Here is a 15,281-nt window from a genome sequence, read left to right as displayed (position 1 = left end):
CTTGCTCATCTCCAAACACAGAAAATTCTGGACTGGGACCATTAGGTGGGAGGGTGACTCAGCTCTGGTGTATTTCCGGAACGCCTCCACAGTACCTCAGGAGCTGTGTGAGAAAGAGTCAGAAGACAAGGTTCTCTGTGAGCTTCGCTCTTTGTTCTCGTCTAGAAGGAATATTGCCAAGGCAGATAGCTGTCACAGCATGAAGCAGGTCAATGCAGCGCCTGAGTACGACACAAGAGCCTCATGGCTAGGCCAATAATGCAAAGTATGTGAAGACAGACAGCCCCGGAAAGGCAAGTGACTGCAGTCTTTACAAGGAAAAGACAAGGGATTCTCATTCCACTAAACAAACAACAAAACACCCAAACTCAGGAAGTCAGAGAAGCGGGTAGTGAAAAACAGCTTGCATTGCCGTGGTCCAGAGCTTGGCGAGACAGTCTATGGACAGCAGGTCCTTCGCGCCCTGCCCCCATCCTTAACAGCAGCCTCACTGTGCAGCCCCGACCTGCTCATTCCTCTCATTCAAAACATACTGTGTGACCAGTTCTATTCTCAACTGAGTCTGTATGTTGAAGGTTCTCAACAGGAGCAAGCATGCTTTCCAACAAAAACAACATCAAAATGACTTCAATAACAGGGCTTCTTCGTCTAGGTTCTTCTCACCAATATTTAGTCAAATCTGCAATTCCCAAAGAAACTAAACATAAAATCTGAAAACTGAAAGGGCTTTAAAGGTGATTAGGTCTGCAGCCCTCCCTGAAAGAAGCCCGCCCGTCACAGAGCTTCACTTTAGTCCTGGGATGCTGGGAACACATTTTCTCCATTACACGTGTGTCTTAGTCTGCTCCAGCTGCTATGACAAAAATACCATAAGATGGGGAGTTTGTCAGTAATAGAATTGTATTTCTCATGGTCCTGGAAATTGGGAAGCTAGGATCAAAGTTCAGATTCACATCTAGTGATGGCAGAGCCCAACTTCCAAGATGATATTGTGTTCTCCCACGGCAGACGTCAGAAGCGCACACGTGTGGGAGTCGTGAACAGCTCCCTCACACCTCTTACAAGGCCACCCATCCCATTTCTGACAGCTCTGCCCTAAGCAGTGCTAACCTCCTATTCTTATTTTTTTAAAAGATTTATTTATTATATATAAGTACACTGTAGCTGGTATGTATAAGACAGACCAGAAGAGGCCATCAGATCCCATTACAGATGGTTGTGAGCCACCATGTGGTTGCTGGGATTTGAACTCAGGACCTCTAGAAGAGCAGTCAGTGATCTTAACCACTGAGCCATCTCTCCAGCACCGCCCCCCCCACCCCGTCCCATACTTCTTAATTCTATCACATTGGCAGTTAAGTTTCACCATGAATTTGGGAAGGACACATTCAGATTGTAGTGATTGATATGCGTCCAGTTGTCCATCAAGGGGGCTCCACAGAGGGTAGGATCCCCAGTCCCTTATAAAAAGGTTCCATGTGGTGGCATTCAGCACAACCAGCGTTCCTATTTCTCAGTACTAAGATAGTTTTGACCAGAGTCAACAAAATTCTCCCATGTTGTCAGTGTTGCAGGATATTTGGTCACATTGTGAACCCCAAATTTGTGAACTGGAAAACCCTTGTAATGTGGTTCAGCCCTAGCACACACCTTTAACTCAAGAGCTTTCTGTAAACGGGAGCTAAATGAAGTCAGAGACTCTGGTTCCTCTATATATTATGAGACAAAGTAGGTCACGTATTTCCTGTGACTTGTTTTCCCATCTTGAAAAGCAGGAATACCGATTTGCAGAACAGTATCGGTAAGAAAATACAAATAATATTGGCATTCTACATAGACCATTAAGGAGGGACGGGGGGCTGGAGAGATAGCTCAGTGGTTAAGAGCACTGACTGCTCTTCCAGAGGTCCTGAGTTCCAATCCCAGCAACCACATGGTGGTTCACAACTATCTATAATGAGATCAGATGCCCTCTTATGGTGCGTCTGAAGACAGCCACAGTGTATTTATATAATAAATAAATCCTTAAAAAAAAAGAAGGGACAGGGATGTGTCCACAGACTCTTGACATATTTTAAAAAACTAAATCCCAATCACTCGATTTTACCCATGAAGACTCAGGAGCCAGATGCTGGGTGAAAACTTGCTGGCTCAGAGAGGCAGAGAAAGCACCAAGTTGACCTTCCCACTCCACTGACATCCCAGAAGGAAAAGGCTCCTTCTCCTTCTCCACTGTTTTAAATACCTTTCCACTCAAAGACCCTCTTGCTCTTCCCTGGGTTTCCAGTCTCTCAGTGGTCTAAAGGAACCCGGGCTCATGAATGATGCTATAAGGTTCTACTAAGCCTGCTTAGGAAATACTAAGTTAATCGAAGTAGAATTTAGCTAATCGAACACCCCTGGTTTTCTTATCAGGAAAGGCTAATTCTTCCTGGTAGGCAGGATGACCTTGGCTAACAGCTGCATCCCTGGTCCGAGTCAGGATTACTATAACAATATTTTACATTTTAAATCTCTCCATTCGTCCAAATAACCAATCTTTCTGATTTCTGTCTCTGTGAAACGTGTTTAATTGCTCCAAATGTAACTTGGATTGTGCAACTGTATAAGGTATATACTGTATACTTTTTTTTTTTCTGCTTAGGGACAGCTCCCTTCTGTGCATTAGCCAGAACCAGATGTGTGCTATTATTAAAGAACCTTTATTCTTCTCTAGGTGGTAGAGAGATTTCATACTGTGAAGGAATATTAGCCCTATACTGTTGAAATATGCTTGTACACCCAAAATGTATTTCTGAGCCATATCCCATTTTCTGCTCCATCAGGGCCATTCTAATCCAAGCTGCATCAATTGGGCTGCATGAGAAACAGCAGCTGTTTGTTCCTTCCTTGTTCCTTCTAACCCATTCTTCCAGAGAAAATAAGCCACGCCCCCACAGTCCTGCCCCCTATTGGCCAAACTGTTCCCGAAGCACCAATCAGCAGCCTGCCTTGTGCAGCCTCCCCTCTCTAGAGAGCTCTGGGTGACTGGTCTTCTGAAGCCGGCTAGAGAACTCCGGTCTCTTTTTGGCATCAGGATCTGTATTCGTTTTGTCCCTTAATCTAAACCACCCTTCCCTAGACCCTGGCCGGCTAGGGTTCTCAAATTGTAGAAAAACAAACATTTCCTTGGGCTCTCTCTTGATTACCCTTTTCAGATCTCTCCAGCCTACCCATACTTCCCCAACCCCTGCCCTGCCCCCAGCCATCGCCACAGCCCGTTTGAGCTGGTTTATAATCTGTCTTCCGATGGGAACATGAGGCCCTCAAAGGGTTCCTCCTTCATCTCCAGCACCAAGCACACCGTTTGATACACTGTACTTGTTCGTTTTCTTTTCCGGAAGCAGTGCATCCATTATCCCCCGTACTCGACGTTCTGAATCATTACTTATTCTTTACTCTCTGGCAACACAAATTATTGTGGATAGTAATTTTCAACTGAAGATTCGGAATTCTCCCCCCCCCCGCTCGGGGGGGGGGAGGGGCGGCTTCAGAGTTACCGAGAACCAGACCGTCCCTGATTGGGAGAGACAGGAAGATATTTGCTGTAGTTCATGTGTCGAGGTGGTCCCTCGACTTTGAAAGACTGACTGCTTGCCAAAGAATTTCTCCTAAAGGCGCCTAGGTGTGCACTTAACCCCTCCGCAGAGCAGAGCCCCAGCAGTACCAGTACCCCCTGTGGCAATGCTAGTGATGTTCTGTGTAGCAGAAGCTACAGATCTCTCCTCTCAGCCCCCACTCTTTTAGGGGTGACTCTCTGGGGTGGCTCTGTATTGACCTCAGTTTGGAAACGCCACTCCAAAGGAGCACAGAACCAGCAAAGGCATCCTGAGACTTTTACAGCAACGTGAACACACAAAACGTCCTTGGACAAGGCCTTCGCGGAACCTGTCACAAAGAGCCCATGTCCAATGCCACCGTCTCAGCACGGTGGACTAGGCTCTATTTGAGGCAAGGGCGTGCTACTTCTGGCGGGTTTCTTGCTCAGTAGTTTGCTTCAGCCTGGCTGGATAGAGTCTGACTGTTATCTTTTTAAAAATAGTTACTTTACCTGGGAAGCAGCAAGAACAGAGGCCTCACTGGAAGCGCAGGGCATGGGGGTCATTCTCCAGCTGCTTGTTTAGGTCTCTGTTCTGCCTGCTACTAGTCTGCAGTTACAGCAGTCTGGGAGGTCAGCTTGATGCTTGGTTTCCTCTTCTGTCTCACGGGAAAGATCAGAAGAAGCTGCTCACCGCCTCCTTGGCAAGATCACCTTGATGCCAAGAGCTAGGGCTAACATGCCAGAAACCACAAAGCCAAGGGGATTTTGTTCTTAACAACAGTGATCCTTAACATGAAGCAAAATGCTGACGTCATCTCTAAGTTTTTTTTTTTTTTTTTTTTTTTAATAAAGGATTCCCCAAATACCCATGCCCTCAAATGTTAGTTGGATGGCAGCCTGCAGGCCATGCCATGCCTGTCTGGGCACAAAAGACTGCAGAAGAGGAGCTGACCAACACGTAGACCTTCACCCCCAGTTTCTCTCTCCCCACCTTCTGTCCTCCTCACTGAGCTTAGGAACAATGAAAACCGAGCTGCCTTTAAAGTTCCACGTTCTAACCTTAAAATGTGGGCCAAAAATATCTTAATTCTTTGTCTATAAAGTAGGAAACTTGAGTTAAAAACATTTGCTGTTGTTGTGTGTGCATTCTTGTGTGTGCACGCAAAAGCCAGAGCAGGGTAGCAGGTGTTCTCCACGGCTCTGCTTTTTACCGTCTTGATGCAGGATCTCTCACTGAAGTGGAAGCCTGCTGTTTTAACTAGATGACTGGCCAGTAAACACTGTGCTCCAGCTCTCTGTGCCCCCCAGTGCAGGTTATAGGTGCACACAGCCATGCCTGGCTTAGTTGGTTTTTATGTTGAGTAGCGGGATTTGAACTCGGGCCCTCAGGTCTGTCTGCTTATGCAGTACCTGCTCTTACCCACTGAGCCACCCTCCCCAAGCCCTTGTTTATTTATTTTTAAAATGAACTTTACTGTGTTAGAAAGAAAAGTCCTTTCCTTATCCAAGGTGTCCAGATGTGAGCCTCTTCCCCCACCCCTTAGGTCTCTGGAAGCATTTATTTTGGTATCATAGAATCAACTCCATACTTTATTCTCCTCAAATTACCTCCTTAAAAGCTCTGTAGCTAGCTAAAGATGTGTAATTCATTTCCACACGTGTATTTATGCCCTTAAATGGCGGCATGGTGGAGGGCACTCTGTATGTGTACGTGCCCATGCCTGGGAGTATGTGTGTTTGTATGTGTGCGTACACATGTGTTTACATGCACATGTGCTGCTGAACATGTGAAAATGAGTATTGTGAATGTGCATGGGGGTGTCTATACACATCACATGTGTGTGTGTGTGTGTGGCTGAATACACATGTGAGGACACACATGTGCACACACATGCACAAACGTGTGAATCAGGGTATTGCTCCCAGATATGGCAGAGGCCCAAGCCTTGCTGCTAGTGAATAGATTGGACACTCTCTATTTCAAGGTAGAAGAGCTTGCTCTTTTGTTTTCTTAGGCTTAACCAACCCAGTGGGAGCTCAACAGATATCAACATTGGCTTCTGTACTGTCAAGATCATCTAGGCCTGGCGGCCCACATCTGTAATCCTAGCGCTCAGAAGTCTGAGTCAGAAGGATCATGAGAGAGAGCACAGTCTGGGCTACACTGTGAGATTCTCAACACACACACACACACACACACACACACACACACACGTGCATACTCACATGTGCATACTCACATGTAAGGCACACACACATGCAACATGTAGACACCCTCAAGAACATTCACAATACTCACTTTCACATGTACAGCAGTACATGTGTATATACACACATGTGCACATACAAACACACATAGTTCCAGGCAAGTGCACACTCTCATGCACATATTGAGACAGACATATGAGTGTACATACATATCCCACCCCCCACACACGTGTGTGCCAAGGCACATTCGGCCTCAAGGCTTGGGCCTCTGCCTTTTCTGACAATGATGCCCTGATTCATATCCTTTTGTTCCCAAGTTTCTTCGGAATGCAGTTATTTAAGGGCACAAATGCACATGTGAAAATTTGTATGTGTGTTATGCACACAGACATGCACACATATGTAGACATCCACACAAACACACATACTCCCAGGCATTTGCACATATACAAATGCACAGAAACAGACGTGTGTGTGCACACACATACCTCCCTATACACACATACATGTGCACAAAGTGGGTACCTCTGTCATGATTGCACAGTTCAGCCAAAGATCTTCTGTCTTAAACTCTGTAAACTGCCCTGAAATCTTGTACATAAGTTTCATAAATACAAAGTTCAAATCTAGGAACTCAAAACTAAGTGAGGAGGGATAGAAGAAGAACCACGGTGCGTGGGTCAATGTGGCCAAGATAGGAAGTTCCAAAGCAGAGACTTTTAACCTTAGCAGAAGCCCAATCCAGAAAATCCCACAGCAACTATACGGCAGGCATCTCTGGCAAGGCTGCATTTGAACCATAGTCCCCACAGGTGACAGCAGGCTATGACACCCAGGTGACATGACAGGTAAGCACAAGGCTTGCTTAGCTTATTAATGTTTAAGCAAGTAGTACGCAAAGCAGAAGTCAACACCCAGAGCAGAGATGGAATAAAACGCAGAACAGAGCCACAGGGAAGACTCTGGCAGGCCACCAGTCACCCTCAACAGCCATCCTTTCTTCTCTCAGTCCCTCTACTGCTGGCCACAGAAATGGGCAACTCTGAGAACCCTCTTCCTACCTCCCATGAAGAAAAGCCAGTGTTGGAAAGAATCCGAGGTTGGGGGGAGCATGTTTCTCAGCAGGAAGAATGCCCTGCTTCTCTCCTTTTCTCTCTTGTACTTTCCTGCCTGGAGCTCTAGCAAGAAGGTTAGAGCCATTCTGAAGGAGAAAGTACAGACCAAGAGACTACTGGTCTCTCAGGCTCCAGGTCCTCAAGCTGCTGAACTGACAGTAGCAGAGACCCCACTGGGCTTTGGTTAGATGAGACAAACAAGCCCGCACACATTTAGGAAATCTGCACTTTGAAAGATGAGCCCAGGAAAAAAGGGTAACGATATTTCTCTCTCAAATGAACTTTAAATCAGGTCGAAGTGAGAACTTGCTCAACGGCACAATCCTGTATATAGTCAAGTGCAAAAATGTCTCAAATATGCTGAACTTCTCATCCGTCTAAATTTGGAGGTGGGTTGGAGGCTTTAGGTAAACATCTGAAGGCAGACAGCCTGCAGGATTTACCAAATTAACTCCAGCGCTGGCGAGAGCTGCAGTTGGCTGACGAGCTTTGCCTTAAACACCCTCTGGCACGTGGCGAGCCTGCTCTGTATGGTTTAGTCACAGGCAACAGTCCAGCACCACCATGTATGTGGGCTCCCTTCTTGAGAGGTTCTTATCACACAGGGACTTTTGAGGCAGGTCTTTAATAAAGAGATGTCAGTACCATGTGGCTCAAGAGTACTCTGAGCAGTTCAAAGCCAGGAGTGTACCCTCACCCCTTCCCTCTGGGTCCATCTCCCAACTTGCCCCACGCTTGTCCCCTCTAGCTGACCTTTGGGCACAGCGCTTGGAATTGGGAACCAGTGGCTCTAATCTGAGTCCCAAGTCTGCCACCAATGAGATGCGCTGAAGCTAGCCTCTACTCCTAGTCTAGGAAGAGCAATGTGAGCTCTGTTTCCCAGGGAGGTGAGACATAGTTGAATTAATACTTCAGTGTGCTGTGGCAGGACAGTTAGACAGCTGTTGTCAGCCTCAGAGATATTTAAAACAGCTGGTCTAGTGGCCAGTCACTGTCCTGCAAGCCAGCAGGGTGTCCTGCTTAAAGCATCGTGCCCACTCCACACCCAGAAATTGTCATTGAGAGGTGACCATTATGGCTTCCACAGGCAAAGGGCTTTTGTTTTGTTTTCCCCTCTGTTTGTTAGAGTCCAAGGCTGCCAGATGGGGGCCACAGCTGTATTTACAACTACCTTTAAGTCTGAAATTCTGAAAATACACTCTTTAAAAGAGGGACTCATAAGTATCACGAGACAGGATTAAAGCTGGCGACAGTCCCCGCCCTGTGCTGCGGCAGTTTTGGTGGCTTGGTTATAATTCCGACGGCAATTTCCTTTTGAAACCCTAAAAGTTCTAGTATACCATATTTATATACTAGTTGAGGATCATAAGGATATGTTTTCTGAACTGCTAGATCATCTGGTAAAGACGCTTGCCGTCAAACCTGATGACCCCAGTTTGAGCCCCAGACCCCACGGGGTAGAAGGAGAGAAATGAGAGCCACGAGTCGTGCTCTGGTCTTTATATGCTCCATGGCTGGTATGTGTGTGTGTATGTGTGAGTGTGTGTGCATGTGCATGTGTATACATGTATGTGTGTGTATGTGCACACGTGTTCTCTCTCTCACACACACTACGCTACACTATACTAAATGTAATAATTTTAAAAAGATATTCTTTTTTTCTAATTATGGTGGTAAAATATAGGGTACACAAGATGTAACCGCTTTAACCATTTAAAAACCACAAATTTACTTGTATTAACTGTCTATGTCAATGTGGCTAAGTATGCGGCTTCCACACATACACTGAGCGTGCAAGGGTCACTTTAGCTGTTCCTAGGATTCTGTCTCTGCAGCGGTCACCGTATCCCTTCCTAGCTGGACTCTGTGCTTACTGGTAACAGCTCCCGGTTCTCCAGTGTGCCCTAACCCATGGCAACTACCATCCCACTGTTTCTATGACTTTGACCACTCCAGAATCACACAACAGGAGTCACACGGTACTTGCCCAGTGTTCCTCCTATTGTAACATCTTCACGATTCATCCATGTTGAAGCTTGTGCCAAAAGTTTACTTTTGAAGGCCGACGTCCCGCTGCGGGATATGCCGAGTCCTGAGAGCTTGTTCCTTCGTTAGTGACTATATGGGCGCACTGTGAACATAATAACTCAATGGGCGCATACATAACCTGACTCACTGCCTCACTTCTGTAGAACATGTAGTTCATTCCCTGCTTACTCTGAGGAACTTTTAACCAATCGGAATGTTATGCCACGCGTGTCATTAACTCACACCTGCTCCAACCCCTCCCAGATTCACCCTCACCTACCGTCTAGCTTTGCATTTTTTTTAAACATCAGTTCTCCTGTGTGCTGCCCACGAATTCCCGGATAAGTGGTTTTCCCAATGCAATGTGGTGGAATTACCAGGGACCACACTCTTAAGACCAACCTTCCGCTGCTACCCTAGCTCTTCAAGAAAGAAATTTCATTGCCCATCCATCCAAGAAGTATGTACTATGTGTCTGCCACATGGTTGGACACACAACGTAGACACACTGAACACTGTGCCGCCTTGAAGAAGCAGAAACGAAATTGAGGTTCTCAGTGACTAGTGGGCAGGGTTCTCTAGAAAAACAGAACACACATACGGACACGGGTACACATACACGTATACACACACACACATGCACACACACATACAAATGCTCACACACTATATAGAAGGTGTATAAAATTGGCACACACCGTGGGAGTGGTGATAATGATGGCTATTTACACGTCGGAGAGGCAGCCAGCCTGGGAGTTTCCCAGTCCTGGAAGCTGGGTACGTCAGCGGTCCAGGCCTGGCACTGAAGCTGATGCTCCCTGGAGTGTCACTGGTATTGCATTTGAGTTAGAAAGCCCAAGAAAGCTGCAGTCTGGCAACAAGAAATATGCAGCACAAAAGCTGTACTTGTTTGGAAAGAAGAGGAACAGGGATTTTTTTCCCTGGGAGGCTTGACGGAACATGTGTCACTGCTCCACAGTCCTCTGTGGAGACGCCTTCATTTCACCAGCTCAGACCTTAATTCAGTGATTAATTCAGCAAGTGGTTGACGAGGGTCAATTGTCACAGTGCATAGAGTCAATGCCTTAGACAGTGGGTAGCTAAATGTCTCTTTCATGGTTTGGTGGTTTGTATATGCTTGTCCCAGGGAGGGGCAACTATTAGGAGGTGTGGCCTTGTTGGCATAGGTGTGGAGAAGTGTGTCACTGTGGTGGTGGGCTTTGAGACCCTCCTCTTAGCTGCCTGGGGGGACAGTCCTTTCCTGGCTGCAGTTGGATCAAGATGCAGACCTCTCAGCTCCTTCTCCAGTGCCCTGTTCCTTCCTGCCTTGATAACGGACTGAACCTCTGAACCTGTAAGCCAGCCCCAATTAAATGTTGACCTATATAAGAGTTGCCTTGGTCATGGCATCTGTTCACAGCAGTGGAAACCTAAGGCATGTGGGTTTCTTTCCTCCCTGTGGCGATGGCTTTCTTACGGTCCTTTCTTGTCCCGTCCCACACTCCTTCCTTCAGCTGTGCAAACTCCGTATCATCCCAGTCACATTCCTCGTGCAGCCTAACTCTTGGCCATTGTGTGTACCATCCCACATCTTTCTCCTGACCCATCTGCTGCATGTCTCAGTCTGGCAGCTGAGGGAGGCCAGGATGATGGCTGGGAAGGCTACCACAGAAGAGACTTGGTAGACCATGGTGTCTACGCAGAGCCAGGTTCTTACTCTGCCAAGGTGGAATGTGGGGGTGGTCTTTCAGATGTTCATACAGGTGAGTGGCAGGATTGGAAAAGTCTGGTGCTTGGTTTGTGCCATTGCTACGAGCCTGCCAGAGCACGTCTCTACCGCCACCACCATGTGCTACCCCGTCCCAGGTCCTCTCCATCTTGTAGGCCACCAGAAATGAAAAGGCTTACTGACCCTTGGAGACAGACCTAAGCTGTGTATATACTTCTGGGACAGACGGCTATACCAAACTCTTCTAACTACCAAACAAGGCTGCTCTCTCAATACAGGCTGGGGCTCAGAGCAAGAACCCTGCTGCCTCTGTGCAGGATCAGAAAGAGTTAACTTCGACAAGTACATTAGCTGCAAATCCAGCAAGGCAAGGCAAGGCAGAGAATTCCAGCCTTTAATGAGCAGCTCAGCCCATCAGGAGTTTGACCCTTAGTGACTCATGCTGCACAGATAGCCAATCCCATGGAGACTTAACTCACACTAGAAAACTTATTCCTCAGCAAAATAAGGACACATCTGCCTAACCAGATAAGAGCCCCACACAGATATCGGATAAGTCCTAAATAACTAGGGCACAGTAACATCAATATGCTGTCTGAGTAGAACCCCCTACCCACAATGCCTTTGGGCAGGTGGCTTAGCTCTCACTGTAGCTATACTAGAGTGTATATAATAAACTCCTGTCTCTTTGTTTTGTTTTGTCTTGATTATTTTTACCACCTACACATCACTGGCCTGTCACCACAGTTCCTACACAGCAAAACCCATCCAAGATGACACAGGCTGATGGGACATGCCTAAGCACAAAAGGATGATCACATTAGTTTCCCTTTAACTAGACTAGAAGAAGAAGAAAAAAGCTGGATAGCAGAGAAAGTGACAGGCAAAAGAATCTGAGTGGAGCGTCTTCATGTTCAGGACACAATATGCTGCCATCGAAGATGTCGCCCTTTTTCTGACCTAATACGCTTGGCAATCAGAGGAACGAGATCACTCCAGCCTTCATACCCTTGAAAGCAGGAGACAGGGGTCTGAAGAGACAGCTCAGGGGTTAGGAGCACTGGCTGCTCTTGCAGAGGATCTGGGTTCAGTTCCTGGCACCTACATGGTGATATATAAGCACTTGTAACTATGGTTGCAGGGATCTGGACTCCTCTTCTGGCCTCTGTGTGCAACATACGTGCATGTGGTAATATACATGCATGCAGGCATTCATAACACAAAATAAAAATGACTTCTTTTTTTTTTTTTTTTAAATTGAGAGCATTCTCACACAAAAACGAACAAGTGAAAGCTTATCACAAAAACTGCACAAAGCTCAAAGTGCTTGCCTTTTCTTCCTGGTCATTTTTTCTTCTCCATGCACCTGAGGCCAAGTCTCTTGTCCTTGTCCCATTTTCATAGTTGGTGACAGTTTGTCAGGTTCCCATCGAATGCATCTCTAGTCCTCATTTTCTTAGAAGAGCTTCCCTGCCCCATCAGACTCAGTGCATCTACCCAAAAGCTACTGATCGTTTTTTTTTAGGCATTGGCATCAATCTTTAGGTCCTGAAATTAACCCTAAGAGAATAAACAAAAACCAACTCCTCCATCCCTCCCCGGAGGGGACTCCAGCAGGAAACTGAAATGAAGCAGAGAGAAATCCTAATATGCAAATTTTACTTTCTGAATTCATTTTTGTGTCACCTCCACCTGCCCCTCCCCCACAGGTCCCAAGACAATGACACAAACACCCGCAAGAGAAGCAAGCCACTCTCATTGGTGGTTGCTGACTACTGTGACCAGGGGCTGTGTGCCGGGATAGAGTTATATAATCAGGGCTGACACTAAAAGAGGACTTTTAGAATAGCAGAGACTCAAAGCAGCCACTGCCAGGAGCCACCGACGACCACAGTCATTCTTCTCACGATGGCTCCACAGAACGACAAAAGAGGCCCCGGTTTTGTGCCTCATTAGCTTTGAGAAGGGCCACTTACAAAGAAACTCACATGTCATTAATTCATTGGCCTGGACCTTAATGACCCAACTGGCCTGATAGTTTTGTCACACTTGGATCCCAGATGATGACATCTAAATGCAGAGTGGGTGCATCGGCCCCAAACATCAACTGCTCGCCCACCACTGACCGGGGCTCACTGCCGGGGCATCCGTGGAGAATGGTTCTTCGTTTTGGCTGACTGCTCTTGGCATGAGTCACTGTTCAGGAGGAGGCTGCCAAAGGAGAAAAAGAAACAGGCAGCAGTGAAAGCCACCCCTGCCCTGGATGGCAGAGAACCACAGGACGGCAGAAGGCTGCAGCCCTAACCTCTCTGAGCGAGCATTTATTCTGAGGTTAGACCACCAGGAAGGGACAGCTGACAACCTAAGGAGTGGCTCTGTCTCTCTCAGTTCGCCCCTCCCCAAGGACAGTAAGAGAGGGATCTGAAGAAGCCTGCTGTGAAGATGGTAATCCTCATGAGGGAAACTAGAAGGTGAGAGGCCAGTGAGCAAAAGCATAAGAGGAACAAAAGCTGTTCTGAGGATCTAAAGAATGTACTCAAGATGGTGTCTGGACCCAGCATCTCCAGAGGTTCTCACACAGCCCCCAGGTGGGCGGGTGGTCTCAGTTCCCAGGTGACATTGAAGCAGCCTAGGGACACACAGGAACACTGCTCCAACCAACAAAACAATTTTTTGTTTCTTGGGCTGCTTATTTGCTTTATCATTCTAATTATCTGGTTAATGAATTAACTTATTTATACAGGTTCATAACTCTAGGCTAGCCTTGAACTGACTATGTGGCTAGAGATTACCTTGAACTGGTCGTCTTCCAACTCTTACATGCTAAGATTGTGTGTACCACGTAGGCTGCCTGATTTTTGATACCCTATATCCCCAATATTTTCCTAAGGCATAATGGCCTGTTCTCGGTTAATCCAAATTTTGGGGAAATTTATTAGCTTAAAAATCTTATACAGTTTTTTGTTGCTTTTGTTTGTTTTTTAAGAGAGTTTTTCTCTGTGTAGCCCTGACTGTCCTGGAACTCACTCTGTAGACCAGGCTGCCTCAAACTCAGAGATCTACCTGCCTCTGTTTCCCAAGTGCTAGGATTAAAGGCATGCAAAATCCTCACACACTTGTATCTAAAATTATACATTTTCTAAAAATTTAGGCTGCTTAGTAAATAGAGGTCCAACCTTTACCTCTGACCACCATAGGCTCTGTCTGCTCAGCCTCTCAACGCTGCTTTCTGGCATTTTATATAACCCAGCTTCCCTCTGCTCCTCATCATTTTCCTTTATTTTCTCACTACATGCTCAGCAGAACAAGTTTCAAACATATTAAGGAGCGACCTGTTTTAATCAAATGATACCTGGCTTCCCTACCTTCTGAAAGAGTAAATACAGACCTAACCCTATCTCCACCCCTCACCCCCAAATCCACACGGAGCCCACAATTCCTGTCTATTAGGACAGGACAGCTGCATTTAACTCCTGATTAATCTTGTTTTATCTCTTATCCTTGGAGTTTTAGACTTTAGACCCTGCTAGGAAAATTGCCGGCATATGGGAATGCATATGTAATCGCATGTAAAACAATGCAGATTAGTACCAAACACGCATCTCTGAATGGTTTGGGCCAAGTCTGTGAGCCCAACTAAAATAGATGCTACCTGTTCTGCCGCTCCATACTCGGGAAAGCAGTGGATCCTGTATGGCCTTCCTGCCTTCCGGCTTTCCTTCCTTCCTCCTCCTCCTCCTTTTAATTATTCTAGACTATTCTGGATCTGTGCAGCCCAAGCTGGCCATGAATCCTCCTGCCTCAGCCTCCTGAGTCTTGGAATGAGTGCACCATGTATGGCTTAGATTCTCTTATTTAGTTGGTCTCTGGCCTCATTGAGCACCTCACACTGACAAGCCAGGGGACCAGCTTTGGCTCAGAAGCTATCCAAAGGTGAGTCTGGCTTTAACTTGCTTCTTGTTGGTTCTATGGCCTTTGCCACCTTCGCATTCTCCAGGTCTCAGACTATGTATTTGGAAATGATAGATACGACACACAGAAATTATATTACTATATTAAAATCGACAGCATAGAGCTTAGTGAGTGTCTGCTGTGTGTCAGGCAACACCACACACACACACACACACACACACACACACTCACAGAGCACAGTCTATACACATGGAAACATTAAGTCCTTGCAAACAGTCCATGAGGAAAAAGCCCTGAGCTGTAGGGTCAGTTCAGAGACCAGGACAAGCCACAGAGTCCAGGCAGCCGGAGTTAGGATGCAAGCATTGGAAGTAGCAGAGCCTCACTCCAGGGGCTTAGTCCCCAATCGAAGTGCACCTGTGGCCTGAGAGGACCCTCTGTATTCCTGACATCACTAAACTTCTGTCATCTACAAAGTAAAACCCAAACTGCAGCCATATCGATTCAGAACACTGTATCTGTAAAGCACTGACATCCAGTCACCACCACCACCAGCAACAAACTTTTTTTTTAAACTTGCTATCCTAAGGGAGGAATTCCTACTCTTCTCCTTCCACGGGGCTTCATGTCATTCACATTTAAATAGCCACAAAACTACAGCCCACCAGCTTCCTCTCACCCCGGATGCAGCCTCCAGGCCTGGCCACCA

This window comes from Micromys minutus (assembly GCF_963924665.1).
Source record: "Micromys minutus genome assembly, chromosome: 11".
Classification (NCBI taxonomy): Eukaryota; Metazoa; Chordata; class Mammalia; order Rodentia; family Muridae; genus Micromys; species Micromys minutus.
The sequence above is the reverse complement of the archived record's forward strand: the minus strand, read 5'-3'. Positions refer to the sequence as shown.